A 15,220-nucleotide genomic window follows, 5' to 3' on the forward strand; every position below is an offset into this window, starting at 1 on the left:
AGGCGAGAAGCAACCTGAGACTAACGCAGGAGCATCTGGAATTGTGTCATTGTGAGAATCGAGAGCATTTCCACAGCCACGGTGAAAGTAGCGATGTTATTAAAATGAGCTGCAGCAGCAGTACGTGCAGGCCAACAGTGGGGAATTCGACTGGGAATTCCGTGGAAGTCGGTCCAAAAAAAAAAAAAAAAAAAAGAAGAAGCCTCAGGTGTGCTTCAGCCTTGCCATGCATCCAGCAAGCATGCCCCGGAATTATTCCCCGAGTTTCAGTTAGTGACATGAAATTTGCGAAGCGGGTCGATCATCAGCAAACCTCCAACAAGTCTCAAGAAATATGAAGGGGAAGATGCAGGAAGACTGCCATTTTGGTTCCAAGTGGTCTTTCAAAGACTGAAGCACTATTCGAGGATTTCAAATTCATTCAACTCCTCTTTTCCGTTTGACTTGCCAACATGAAAATTGGTCGTCATGTTTTGCACGATTGGACCCGCGAAAAAGTCTATAGATGCCAAGCCGGAAACGTTCCCGGAAGCCTGCCATTTTGTCAGATTTCTACACAATTTGGACCACGGATACGAGGCTGATGTGTGCCGTGTGACGGTGATGAGTTTCTAAAGCGCCCCCTAATGGCACAAATACACAACTGCAGAACGGATGTTTCCGAGTCGCATTGAGATGCATCGGTTGACTGTCATCCGGATTTTATGGCGCTTTTGCGCGGCAAGAAGAGCTGTTTATGTCCTTTTTCTGTAGCATTGTAAACTTGTACTTTCCTTTTACGTGCTCGGGCGCCTTGGATTTATCGACGGTGTCTACTTTTGTATCTATTACACGAATACGGGACGGCGTCCAGATGATGGCCGTAAAATAAGAGATGTCTCGCCGTGATGGCTTTCCAGCAGGGTCCTGATTTGAAGGTGCCTTCGGGGCCGCAGGAAGCGGGCTCACCAGATTCCTGGATGGGATAAACAGCCACCTAAGTGTCTCACTTCCTGTCCTCGGGCGTTACTGTCCATTGGATGACGGGCCTTGGATGTCCTGCCAGGTGAACAATTCGGCATTTTGAAGAAACGTCAGCATAAAGGAGGCAAGTGGACATAAACTGGGCCATCTTGGCTGTTGTGGAATTTGTGACCTGACAGGAACGGGACTCACGACACTGTCCAGAGACGGCGAAACACAAACAACCTGCTGGAAGGATTCACAACCACGTGAAATGCAACTTTTATTGCCCACGACACTCCTCCGCAGACACAAACAAACAGGCGGACTGATGAAACACATCCATCACACCTTCTTTCACGCCATCGTCAGATTATAGCCATGATAATCTCCCACGGATAAAAAGAGATTCCGACTCTGCTTTATGCTCCGTGGATTCAAATCTGCCTTCCAAGTGTAATTTGAAAGCGACGACAAACCCCGGAGAGCAACGCAACCACGGGAAGCCACGTTTCCAGCTGCTTTTAAACGCCGCGTCTCGCCACATGCGTGTCAATTACACTCAACAAGCGCTTGCACATCACGCCGTATTACGGGGGTGGAGCACGGCGCGGGTGTAAACCACCAAAGGGTGTTCACTTCCCTGCCTGCACCAACAAGGTTAAGGAAGCGCTTGTTATTAGAATAATAGAATAAAGGCTGCCCTCCGGTGAAAACGCTGATCGCCTGAGAATTAAGAAAGTGACCTCCACTATACAGCACATTAACATCCAAAACGCGGCTGTTGACGAGGGCAGAGGTGGAAGTCGCGCGTCCGACAATTTGCAAAAAACGATCAGGGCAACTTCTATTTGCATTTTGCATTTCGGTTGAGGTCGCGATGACACAACATAACTTGGTTGTTGGACGACTCGCCCTCTGCTCGTTGCTACCAAATAGCGGAAAAAATAATCACGACACAGCCATGACTGGTCAAAATGCACTCAATCCGATTCCAAATGATCAACATCATTTAATTGATGATTTTACCGACATCCAAAATCAAGATCTGATCTCTAAATGATGGTGGGGGGGGGAGAATTCTCAAAATAAGATGCATTTTAACTGATAACGCAAATCGACACCAATATGTAAGATGCCACAATTACGACAAACTATGAGGTGCATCTCAGAAGAGGCTCCCGTTGTGCATTTAGCTCATCTGCCACATCGTGGCGGGAATAAACATTCCCATTTCCTCCTGTTCTACTTCCCTAACACGGCCTTCACACGCCTCAAATTCATCGGTCAAGCTTGGAAAAAAAGGCAGCGCAACGCTTCTGCGCTGGTTTTCTCCTCTCGGCTGATGGCCATGTCCACTATTTGGACCATTCCGCGTGGATCTCAGCAGGTACACACTCCAGCGACATTCCCATTTCTGTCTTCATTTTCTGGTGCGATTTCACGGCATAAGAGCACTCACAAATCACCCGTCGGGCGGCGGGGCCCCCCCCACCCCCAGGCAAATTGATGCACCCGCACCTCAAAACAACGGCAACTGCTTATGAAGAGCTTCATGATGTCATCACTATAGCGGCTGACGGGCCCGAGTGGGGGCATCTCCCGCCCAGGAATGGCCAAGCGGGGCGACGGGAGTCTCATCAAACATCGGCGTGCCACCGAAAAACGGAACGGATTTAGGGCGGCGATCGGATATGCTCGGTCGAGCTAAAGACGACCGAGTTTTATCTGCCTAACGTTGAGTGATGTGAACATGACCCTGCCTACCGAGCATAGTATGTCCCACGCTGGTAAAGAGCAACTGGTAGAACTGATTCATTTCATTTCCATTCATTTCAACAGTGAGAGATAATTTGAGAGAGTTTTGCGACATGCACATCATCGTGGAACTAATTCAACTTATATCTCAAGGCACCGCTGTAAACTGATGCAATGATGCGTACTCCAACTCACTCACGTCTGAACTACGGTGGTCCTTAAGGGCAAAAAAAAAAGGCTCGAAACTTAATGCTCTGCCGCTAATATACTTTGAGTTGAATCCAAAGGTCTAACTACAGCGTTTGCGTGGCAAACCTCATTAAGGGCAGACAGCTGGTGAGAAAAGTGAGCGATCTTGGCGGACGGAGAGCATCTTTGAGCAGGCGGGAAGCGGCCAACCATGACTGACAGGTGACGGGGGGAGGGTCAAACGGATGAAAAGGCGTCTAAGCGCCTGTTGGATGGCGCCCATCCCAGCCTGTCAGGTGGGAGTGACCGGGTCGGAGGAGGTCGAGATGTCTCGTCAAAGCTGTGACAAGCAGAATGATGAGGAGGAGGAAGTGCTTCAAGTTCTTTGTGAAAACCCACTATTACCGCAAATTGGATAACCACTATTTGTAATTTTTTTCCCTCTGTAAATAACTCCTCTCGTGACCATCTCAGTCCCCTGACCTCAACCCCACTGAAAATCTGTGGAGTGAACCAAAGAGGAGGGTTCAGATAAAGGGCCCAGGTCGCTCGATGATTCAGAGAGGTTGTTAAAAGAAGAATGGTCCAAGATGCCTCCGTATGCTCCCATCTTGTGAAACGTTGTAGACGAAGATAAGGTGCTCTTTTGTTGGCAAAAAGTATTAACATCAGGGGTGCCATACAATTTGATATGACAGAATTATTTCATAATGTGGGATTTTCTTTTTCCCCACAGTACCTTTTCACTTTAGGTAACCTCCCCACTGCTTATGTTTTAACGTTCAAGTGGACATTAACCTGGCCTTTCCGAGCCGTCATTAACGTTAGAAACGAGTGGCAAGGCGGATCATTACGCTGATGGGAGGTAGGTGGGATAAGCGGAATGATGAAGTGGGAGGCGAGCCGGATGAAAAATGCCAGCGCGGCCGGTGCACGAAAGGAGAAAAGAAGTGACCAAATAAATCAGCAGCCGGCAGATAATTGGACGAGTGGCTCTCACGGGGAGCGTTGCGGCGGGCTCGTGAAAAGTGACACCGTGATTTGCAATTAACTCCGGAGAGGACGGACCGGGGAATGGCTTCCCATTGGATAGGTTGCTAAAATGTAATACATGACAGAGTGCGGCTTGGCGGCCAAAGTCATTATGATCATTTAACTCGGGCCGAGTGTCGCCGCTCGAGACGCTTCACTTTTTGTACGTGACGTCAATCCAGGTGACGGGACATGTTAGGTGATGCGCTACGCTGTTTTGCATTCCCGCCTCCAGCAGAGCACCTGCAAATATCGACCTTCTCCCAAAGTCTTTTCCAAATAAATGACTCAGACGACGCGCCACCAATTCCAACGAGCAGAGCAATAATCTAAAGATAGCCTCCCTTTGGACAAGTCGCTTTTCAATGCAAAGTAGAAGTAATGAGAGGCTTTGAACGCAGCACTTTGGCTCAAGGTGGCGTGGCGTGATTTGCTACCGTTTGCAACTTTGTCCCGGTCACAAATGAGCACACAAGCACTTGATGTTCACCGTGCAAGTTTTATGGTTCCAGAGTTTAGGACAGGCCAAGGGACAAAGTTCTAGCTTTGAGGTGACGGTCCTAGCAAGGTCAAATATGCCGGACACGAAACTCCCTTATTATTTTTCACGATTATCTTTGAACTGGGTAACCTAGCGATTGCGTCAGGTCAAAGTTCAGAGCTAACATGGTCGAATTTCTGTTGCAACAAGTTATACAACAAAGGCCGTAATGAAGGCTTTCCAGATCTGTCGTTATCTTGGAAATAGAAAACACATTGTGGCACAATACCCGATCAATGGCAAGGACAAACGTCTCGACCCAATTGCGTTTAAGACTAGAAATCACCCACATCTGGTGAAACCTTTCCGCTCACGACAGTCGGCGTCGAAGTGAAACAAGTTGACCTTTGCGCCACGAATGAAGCGCTAATTACGAGTGTTATTAGGAGCCAATAAAGGAGCTCTTAAAATTCCACTCGTGTCAAGTTTGTGATTGACAAAATCTGACGGGAGCTTTGCTAGCCTGTGAAACAATTTGGACGACTTGCTTGACCTCGAGCCAGTCGATATTCGCGCTTTTGCTGGAGTCTCATTTGGCAACAAGATGCAGTCGCCACCGCCACCGAGCTGTTTGGTAATCCCGACCAATCCCGTCATGCTAACAGCTTCCAATTATAGATGACGGGGGATGAGATGAGACCCCCGTCTGCTTGAGCCGCAATGGCCCCCACGATCGATGGCGCGGGGAAAGAGTCTAAAATTGCAGGAAAGTGAGACGACCTCATCTTCCCGCCTGATTGACGGCGTGCATCTACAACAGCGGGTCATTAATTAATTCGGGTCATTTTGGGTTGACAATTTAAAGACATTGCAAATGATATAAATTTCATAGGTCAAAATGTAGGAGCTTTTTAAAAATGATTTGCATCGGTGTCATCTTTTTGACTTCATTTGGACAGGGGTGTGTCGACTTTATATCTACCGTACGTACATCCACCCATCCGATTGATTCTGAGCTACATTCTTCCGGAGAAATCCGTTAAGCGCTATTACATCACATTTTCCAAAGATGGCATCTTAAAGTGGGATTAAAGGGATTTGGGCTCTAAAAATTTACATCAGGATAAAGGTTATGCGCTAATAAAAATTTAGCTTTATACGTTTGCACTGCACTGCCAAAAATGTATTGCACAGATGTAAATGCCTCAACTTCATCTTCTTCCTTTCCCGCCCACTCCAACGCTAATTGGCGGGACAGTTTTTTTTTTTTTTTTCCCCACAAGCTTTAGAGCGGCTCGAGAAGATGGAACGCTGTAATCCTGACACGGGATTAAGACGGGATAATCAGTCGTTAGCGTAAACATCTGCACGAAACGATGCGGGAATAATGCCGCGTGTGTTTCCTGTCCAGATTAACGACGCATCACTTAATCAACTGGACTATATTCCCTAATTGTAGGACACTCATGCTGATACCTCCGCCAAGGCCTAGGTAACATCTCACAAGTAGCCATTCGATTCGAGCAAAATGCATTTGCAGAACTTCCCGTCGGAACGTTAAAATGTGAAGCGCTTCTCAGCGAGCACGATGCGACATTGGAACATGCTTTCCTCCGCTTAATGGCTGCAGATGATATCAACGGGAGCAGATGAGTGGTGGTTATTCCCAACAGTCCATTCCGCTCATTTCATAACATTTGTCTTGGCTGCTCTACTTCCAATTTTGGGACGCAAGATTTATTTATTTTTGTCCAATCCGATTTCAGCGCATGTGTTGCCATGTCAAGCTAATTTGGCGACGGTTCCCAAAATCGGCAGTGATGGCCAATGTAACTTAAATGACATTAGCAAATGGATTCCACATTCGGCTTTCCCTCAATGACATCAGTGTTTGTCCATCCCCTGATTGGTTGGGCAAAGCAAATCGTTTTGGTCGCAAAAACATACACAAACACATTTAATCATTAGGATCTCTGGGAATTAATATGTATTAATAAATATCGAGCGTCAGCTGATCCGGACGACGTACGCGGCACAGTTTCATGCTGCTGTATTTGTTTTTGTATAGTATTTATGATGGTGGCCATAATTCCAACATGAAAGTGGCGGTACAAAGAGGTTGATTAAGTCCCCACCGAAGGCCCAGGTAGCAAATGCGCAGCCCGCCACTGGAGTGGATTCATTGCAATTATTCACCGTGGAGAATAATCACACACTTTGCAGGAGGTTTGTGACAATTAAACTCAGCAAATTGAAGAAGTGAGTCACCGCTTAAGAAGAATCCCTACCAAGATCCTCGGAAAATTCACTTTTTTTTTTTTTTGGGTTCATTCTAAAAAGGCTTAAAGACTGAACTCCACTAATCTGAAAGTGAGGCTTTAATACAACTCCGACAGGGTTTGAATGTGATTGGATTATGTCGATGGATTACCTTGAGGGGGGGTAGAGCTATCTTACCGCTCTTAAAATGCATCCCTCGCATTAGTGACAAAAGAAAAGTGAAAGAATGAATGAAATTAAATTAAACGTAAAATGTGAACAAAACCTATTTGTGGAAAAGTCAGATCCACCGAAATGAAAGTAAATTAAATAAACCCCGCATCAGCAGCACACCTTCCATGAAATGTTGAAATAATTATCAATAACGACAGTGCTCGGTAATACAAGAAAGTTTAATTAAATACAACGGCATTCAATAAAACTGAAGTAAATGGAGCTGAATAAAATTGAAAGAAAATGCAACACACCTTTCAAACTGAGGTGTTATTTCCTCACATTTTTGCATTTGGTTTTCAGTTTCATCATCTCTCTCACATATTATTGCTCACTCGCTTTCACACATTTCACAACGCTGATGTCACGTGACTCGCTGCACTTCTCATCCATCGTGCCACAAAATCGCGGTGACGCCGTCTAATTGACCCTCGAGCCATCCCGACGTGAAAAAAAACAAACCTTAATATATATATTCCCAAAGTGACTTTGTGACTGGATAAGCCATATTCCTCGTCACGCAATCAGCACTGAATTTGTTGGCAGCTCTGTGGAGTCGAATTATGTATGCGTGTACCTCCAAGGTGCCTGATTGCAGCTGTTCCGCCGCACAACTCAATTATCCGCTGAAAACAGGTACTCTAACCCCCACCACCCATCAAAGGTTTTCCGCAGCTGGTTTGAGCTCCGTTCGTAAAAACGGCAAATTTTGACTCATAGTTTTCTGTCGCAGGGATTCGACCGAGCAAACGCACAAAATGCTTTATACTGCTGTCACAATTGTACACTATGATCACAAACATCCAATTGCTTTTTTTCTTCATTGGACCGAAGACAACGCGGTTGTGAGCGCCACCCAGCCAATTATTTACCTGAACAATTCATCAAATCAACCATCAAGAGAGTAAATAATCAAGCAAGTCATTCATAAAAATACTTATGTAAATCCATTCAAGCTTCAGATGGCACTTTGACCCCCCTCAACTCTTTAGCATATCTTTCTACTAAATTCTCTACAGAAGCCTGCTTTTGACAAGATTTTTTGCAGTGTTCAGGATGAGCTGGCAGCATTCTGCTCTTCGAGCAGCAGATGTGATCTCAGCCAACACTGACGAGTCTGGCGGATTTACTGTAAGACAAGACTCCCCCTTGCTCCTTTGTCAGCCCCCTCCCAAAGGGTGAGAGGTAATCCCGGGAGACGGAGGTGATGGAGTGCAGACAACCACAGTGGCGCGAGTCGTCGTGCGCACTCTTTTACGACCCTGACGGCCGTTAGTAGGAGGCCTCATGCGCTTCATCTTGCCGGCTATGCCGACTTCTAATGAGAGCCTCAGAGCTCGGATCCTCAATCTGACGTTCTCCGTCATCTTAAGAAGGAGTGGCGACGATTAGAGAACATCATAAATGAATTAGAGATGCAGAGTGGCGATGATCGTTCGGCGCATTTTCACCATAAGTCTTCCTAAGAATGATGCTCATTAGTTTTTTTTCCTTCCGCTGCAGCTGTTTTGTTTCGAAACAAGGCAGCACCATTTTGCTGGTGTGATGAGTCAAAACAACGGCAAATGGTTATCGGTGAAGTCCATCTCCTCAGCAGACAAACACACAACATGCCCTTATTGCCCAACTTTTTATTGTTGTTACATTCTACTGGAGCTTGTAAGTCTCTAACATAATGAAAATCTGGCGTTTTGCACAAAATCAAAAGTTTCAAAGTGTCAAAAGTTTGTTGTATGGCGTGTCCAAATGACAAAAACGATGAAATCTTCCCAAAAAATCAATTTTGACATAAAACAGTGGAGCAAAGCATAATTCTGAAAATGCTAACGTTATGTCTTCCTCGGCGCAGCAGCCATGGCGAATCACCACCAAGCTGGAGCAAGACCCGCCCCCTGCCTCCCTATTGGCCCACTTGGCGTCAAGTTGCGCTTGAACACCCCCTTCAACATGCAGAAGCAGCCCTGCTGGACCTGTAAGTACCAGCACAGGAAAATCCATCTCAACGGGATCAAATCAGTCAATCAAAATTTTTCGGAATTGTAAAAAGCAATTCTCGCAACCTCGTTGAACCCATTTTAAAGTATAGACACGGCACATTTACATAATGCAGCGCTCCAATCAGCCGAGCAGGTAGCATCCATTAGCACAAATGAATTTGCTTTACTTTCTCATTATGCCAAAGACGGTTGCTCGTCCTTCTTTATGTAGTCCGCTCGCTTTTTCTCACTATTCTTATGACAGCTCAAACATCAGGCTGGTAAAGACCTTGAGCCTCTCGACGAGAGTTAAACGTTTCTCTTCTCTTTCTTTTTATAGAGCCGCAGGAGCGAGAGGTTAATCGCTGAGCGGGAAGAGATCGTCTCAGGTAAAGAATGCAAAGCGACGCCTGTCTTGCACCTAAACACAATTTCAGGGTGAAGTGAAATCGGGGAAAGAATGCGAACACTCCCGAAACAATCGGACCGGTCTTGAAGAAAATACTTCACATGCTAAAAATAATGTTACGATAAATATACAAATGTACATCCAAATTTCTAATCCTATAACATGACTTCCGTGATAGGTTGTAATCCAGCAAATGCCCTAATACGGTCATATTGCCCCCCTTGTGGTGAGCATCGTTGCCCCCAAACTCATCGTTTGGATTTAAAAGTGTTTAAAAAGTCATTGAATGCAACCATTTGACACCAGTCGTGAAGCAGTGTCACGGTGGCCGCAAGAGAACGCGACGTCCAATCTGCTCACACTCGGGGGGCCACTTGTCACCTCGTTATCAGCCACCATTGCACACAATTGCGGCCCCGTTGTTTGATGCAATGACACCGGCGTCGAGGGCTCTCAGTTGCCATTACGGCGAGGCTACGCAGCGGAGGTGGTTGGGGGATGACGGGGGTGGCGTGTAAGGGGGAGGGGGGGCTGATCCGTATGGGGCACGGCACCGCACGGCATCCATTAGCGGCGAGACGCGGCACGAGCATGCGGCTTAAAGTGTCAAATATGCATGAGCGAGCGACATCCTCCAGGCAATTAATGCAATCGTTAAGATGCGCACCTCCTCCCCACAGGCATGCAAATATGCGCTTGTTGAATCTTTTAGAGCACGCTCGTTTAAAAAGACACCGGCCACAGGCTTGCTTGTATAATTGAACAATTGTGTTTGCCATCACGGGAAGGCTCCAAATTAGATAGTGTATCCGATAATCATGTATTTGTCTGGAGACACGATGACTCCGAATGCCGCTCTTTCTTTCGCTCAGGTGATTTGGAGCACGTGAGTGACACTGAACAATGTACGTTTGTGAGGCAGCTCAGCGATGGCGGGCATGTCAGAATAAATTCTGAGACTTTGGCCCTTTGGTGACACTCACATGAAACTGCCGCGAGGTCTTTTCCGATCACGTCTTGATGTAAACGGGCTTTCCCGCGTATGGGGCGTTTTGACCTTAAAGGTACGCAAAGCGCTTTTAATGCCGTCTCCGCAATCGGCTACGGTGAGCATCACGACTGACAACTTGTACACTTGTACATGGTTAGCATGGATCCCGCAACTTTCGGGTTGAGACGACCACTCTAAAAACTCGGAGTCATTCCGCCACTTGATTCAGACTTTAGACTAGCAGATTTGATCTTTTCCGGAAATCACTTTATTCAGCCATCTGGCTAAAATTTTCTTTTGGTTCTATACAGTGGCTTTAGAGTGTCACCTGTTGCTCTGGCATATTAATATTGGTGAGGAAAAAAAAAAACATCTACCCGTGTGCACTGAGTGTTTGATGCCGTCAAGCTTTGTGTTCGGGAGCCCCGCCGGTCGCCGGGTTATCGATCGCGGCATGCGGAGAAGAAGAGGGACGCTCGGTGGGGGAAGCACTATTGATTGCGCTTAAAGTGACAAGATAGAGAAGGGCCACTCTGACATGTTATCCCTATCACCACCAACCGACACAGTGCGTGCCCGCGGAGCGTACCCGATTGATTTGCGTCCGCGGCCATCCATCGCGCCGAACCGAAATAAGTCAGCTATTTTCCTGCGCCGCACGCGGGAACGACGGTCATCTCCGTCCGAGGCGGGAGGACGGCGAGCGCTTGCCCTCTAAGTAGTCCCGCATTTGAACATGGCGGCGTGTACGCCGTGGCTACCTGCAGCCGGCTCACATGATCATACATCAGGCGGAATTGCCTGCTGCCAACGTCAGGCTGTCATGAGGTTGAAACAAATCACAGCGTAATCATGGCGGCCGTGACGGGCTTTTCATCTCATGCTTGTTGACATGACACCACTTTGATCTCATGTTTATTTACATGACAGCCTTTTGAAAACAAGTTTGCTGTCGTGACAGCGTTTTCAAAGGCTGTTTACGCGACAGTCATGTGATCCAATGTTGGTTTACCTAATTGCGTTTTTAGACGTGACAGCAGTTTTATCGGATAACTTTTGTTGACATGGCAGCTTTTTTTCGACAGATTTTTGGTCCGATGTTTACGTGCTCGCATTTTGATCCGAAGTTTACACTGCAGCTTTTTGAACTGTTTACATGAAAGCATTTTGATCTAATGCTTACGTGACAACGTTTCAATCTGGAGTTGATTTATGTGACAGGTGCGATACCGTAGACAGGACAACATGTTGCTGGTTCACGGCACACCACAGCACCTTGATCCGATGTTTGTTTACGCAATCATGTTTTTGAACTGATGCCATTTGTTTACAGAACAGTTTTTTGGGGGAGTTTTAATGTAATTGTAGCAATTTGAGACCATGTCAGCATTCCGAAGCAAAGTTATTTGAGCGGTTTGTTTTCGTGGCGGTTCTGACCCGATTTCCCTTTGAAACTAACTTTTCCCATTTTCACTTGTCATGTGAAAAGGGCTCCTTCCTGTCGCACACTTTGAAAGCAGTCGGTGACATTGCCCTTGAGCGTGCGACGAGAACTAAAGTGTTTGACCGCTAATGAAAGCCACTTTAAACTGGCCGACTCACTCTGATTGATAATTTTAGAGAATCCATCACAATAATCTGGCAGGAAATTGCACAGGCGGGGACTAATCAAGATACACTCACCGAGAGTGTCCTGCGCGCCTCAAGATGGGAAATATAAAGATAAAGAGAAAATGGAAAGTGTGTCTGTTTTTGTGTGTTTGACACAGGCAACTTGAATAAACGGGCAACAAGATACAGTAATTGTATTGTTATAAATCGATGGCCCGTGTCCAATGTGGCGCGCTTATTCCCGTTTTCCTGCAAGTGTTGCACGGCCAATTAGCCATAAAGCGACGGTGCGCGTCCTCTTGCAAATTTAACTGCAAATTGTACAATGCGAGCAATATTTGGGGTTTATCCGTTTCATATAACTGCTTGCAATCACAACCAGATTGCACAAAATCCCACAAAATTTTCTAGTCTGGCAAGATTCAAACTAACACTGTACGTATTGTTCTGATTAGTTTTCGCGGGAACCCTGACAAGCCATGACTGGTTGTAATTGCAGCTTTGTAGCTGTACTGTTCTATTTGTTGAATTCATTTGTCTCCTAATCAGTACGGAGGCGACACAGGAGGCCGATTTATGGGCATACATGCATGTTGAACACGGTGCCTATGAAATTCTCCGACATGCTAATATATTTTAATCATCGCCGCATCTCAGGGATGCGCTCGAGCGGATTAGCGCTCCCACATAGCAGCAGCACCTGCGACCGGTCGCGCTGTTAATTAGCCGCTAAATGTCAACATACGAAGTGCGCTGAAGCAGGCGTCCATCCTTGGAGCACACGTCAAGACAATTAGAGAACGACACTCTTGACCTCCGCATTTGGCATCACAACGGCTATCGGCGGAATAATGAGCTCAAGTAAACAGTAATTATTGGAAGCAGGCTATTGATTGGGTGTGTGCGTTACGAGTGGCCCGGCGGGAGTTTCCGCACCTCCAAATTTCTCTTTGATCGCAACATGTGATCCACCAGCCTTTGTCTCACTCACTCACTCTGCATTATTCATGGCAGCCACTAAATCCACTTGTGTGTCAGCCAGGAGATCGATGGTGTCCCTTCAACATTTATTCACACTCCGGCGTTCGTTTAGTGCGTGATGATAAATCTATTTATGGCGGCGGTATCACAAGCATGAATTATGCATGTCGTATAGATTGGGCCGGCATATGAAGACGCGGGGAAAGACGCGGGAGCCCCAAAGAGCATTATTGGGACTTGTTTGATTAATGCAATTTAGTGGTGTAAAAATTCAGATTGTTCCTGTTTGATGGTCTTGATATTCCACATGCCCGCGCTGCAAAAAATCATAAAACATGCGTCGCTTTTACCCGAGAGCAATGTTATGTTTGAAAGGGAGGTCAGGTCTGCCTGCCAACTGTCAGGCCGTTTGCCTGTTTAGTAAAAGGGGACGTTCGGCTTTTTAGTGTGATTGCAAGCCATAGATAAACAAAAAAGGCACAACAAAGTTACATTTTGATATTTGTATAATATTTTAATATATTGATTGTAATTTATATTTTATTATATTACTTAATATTTTATTTATTTGATTTTTTTTACACAATCATTTAATCATTAAATATAGTCATTTTTATTATATTATTATATATTAAGACCATCATTTATTTTACTATGCAATATATATTTAAATTTAGTTCAAAAAGTGAGTTGGCCATTTCTGTGGAGCGCGAGACTCACCATTTTTGGGAGTAAAAAAAATTCAATTTATCTCTACAATATCCCTGGAAATGTTTGACTCACCACTCCTGTTGTTGTAGCTCCATTTAATTTGTAATTATCCATTGGTACAAAAACAGCAATTATCTGAAGCCTAAAACTTCCTGAATCCCAACAAAGAGGCTAGCGTGGATCGCTAATGTAATTGCACCGCGGGGTTACAAGAAAGAACATTAGCCGTGCTGTAGAGTGAATTACGGGTGCATTGTGGCGGTCCGCGGCGGGATAAAGGGTGGCGGCGAAGGCCTGGCGAGCGAGTACGATGAGGCCGCTCTCTCGCATCATTACCATTCATCAGCGCTATCATCATTAGAGCCGTAAAAGCCGCTGCCGCACTCGCTATAATCTTCGACGAAGCCTTTTTGCCTTGGCCGACGGACACTTATAATTTGCATACGTGTTGAAGCCACTCGCTGTGTGGGCAACATGAAAAATGCAATTTTATGGGTGACTTGCCGCCAACTGAAGATGGCAGCTATGCACCACTGAGAGAGAGGCGAGCATCGTAAAGTGAAAGGCAACTGACATTTTTGGGTTTTATTATTCTCCCTGCAAATCGGTTTTTCGATGTAACGGTGTTGTACCCAAAGACTACTTAATCACTACACAAATTTTATAGTGGAGTCAGTAATATTAGTAATTATCATTGCAAAAGATGTGTATGTTTCTTATGTTTGGCATTGGCAAGCAGTTTGTAAAGTACATGCTCCTATAGGACTGGAGTGAAACAAGCACAGATCACAAGATTCTGATTGAAGATTGCGTTTGGATGTTTATCATATTTTGCGGGTTAAACACCAGAACCAATTTTAAAATGTCCGGCCCTGCTTCCAAGGAACACGTCTGTTTCTTGTACTTTCATGACTGCACATAGAGTTTGAGGCCAGCCAGTAGCGCAAAGTATTGGAATATTACAAGTATTCTATTATTTGTTTTAATTGTAATATTATTAATAAATGTAATTTAATACATTTTTTACATTACTTCTGTTGTGCTCTCTGTCCTGCTAATACCGCACTCTCATTTTGACTTTAAATCTATTTCTAGTTGTGCAGTTTTGCACCATGTTTGTGTTGTTTTTCCATTGGGGGAAATTGAGTTCAGCCCCCCCCCCCAAAAAAAAAACATGTCCTGTCTGACAATACAAGAGGGAATGATGGGTTGCGTTCCAGCGTCACAGCTGGCTTCATGCACTTTGATACCCACATGCTCATCCATCTGAAAAAGGCAAAGTCCTCCGAAAATATTTTATGATGCGCCGCAGGCGTCCAAAAAAATAAAAGAGACTCACACGCACCCCATCTTCCTTCTGTAAAGGTTCGGCGGCCCTCGCGTTCAATCAATGCCGTGACTCTGCCGAGCCATGCAAGTGGCGACACGGCGAGCGTCCAGGATGTTCAATTTATAACGGCACTCTCCCGTGTGGGTTTCGATTCGGTGCATCAATATCACTCTGTAAATTCTAACAAGAATACAGAAGCAGTCAGCGGGGAGCACAGAAAGTTACTGCGACTGCTACGAGGTGCATGCGTGAAGACACTCTCTTCTTAGCGACGGCGGTCAGATTGGCGGCGGCGGGAAAGGGCAAGCGCCTTCGT

General features: G+C 45.7%; 1 protein-coding gene across 2 annotated transcripts in view; it reads left to right on the plus strand.

Annotated features, from left to right (window-relative positions):
• The window catches only part of chrm2a (cholinergic receptor, muscarinic 2a), a 36,212-nt gene that overhangs the window by 2,918 nt on the left and 18,074 nt on the right, over nt 1-15,220 (plus strand). The window contains exons 2-3 of one of the 2 annotated variants that reach the window (XM_088287518.1): nt 8,745-8,867; nt 9,212-9,260. The gene's annotated coding sequence lies outside the window, so the exon portion shown is untranslated. The remainder of the gene's footprint in view (nt 1-8,744; nt 8,868-9,211; nt 9,261-15,220) is intronic. The other variant, XM_088287519.1, reaches the window with a different exon arrangement.

The sequence above is a fragment of the Idiotropiscis lumnitzeri genome, chromosome 2 (genome assembly GCF_059441095.1).
Source record: "Idiotropiscis lumnitzeri isolate Australia: NSW breed Sydney's pygmy pipehorse chromosome 2, RoL_Ilum_1.0, whole genome shotgun sequence".
Classification (NCBI taxonomy): domain Eukaryota; kingdom Metazoa; phylum Chordata; class Actinopteri; order Syngnathiformes; family Syngnathidae; genus Idiotropiscis; species Idiotropiscis lumnitzeri.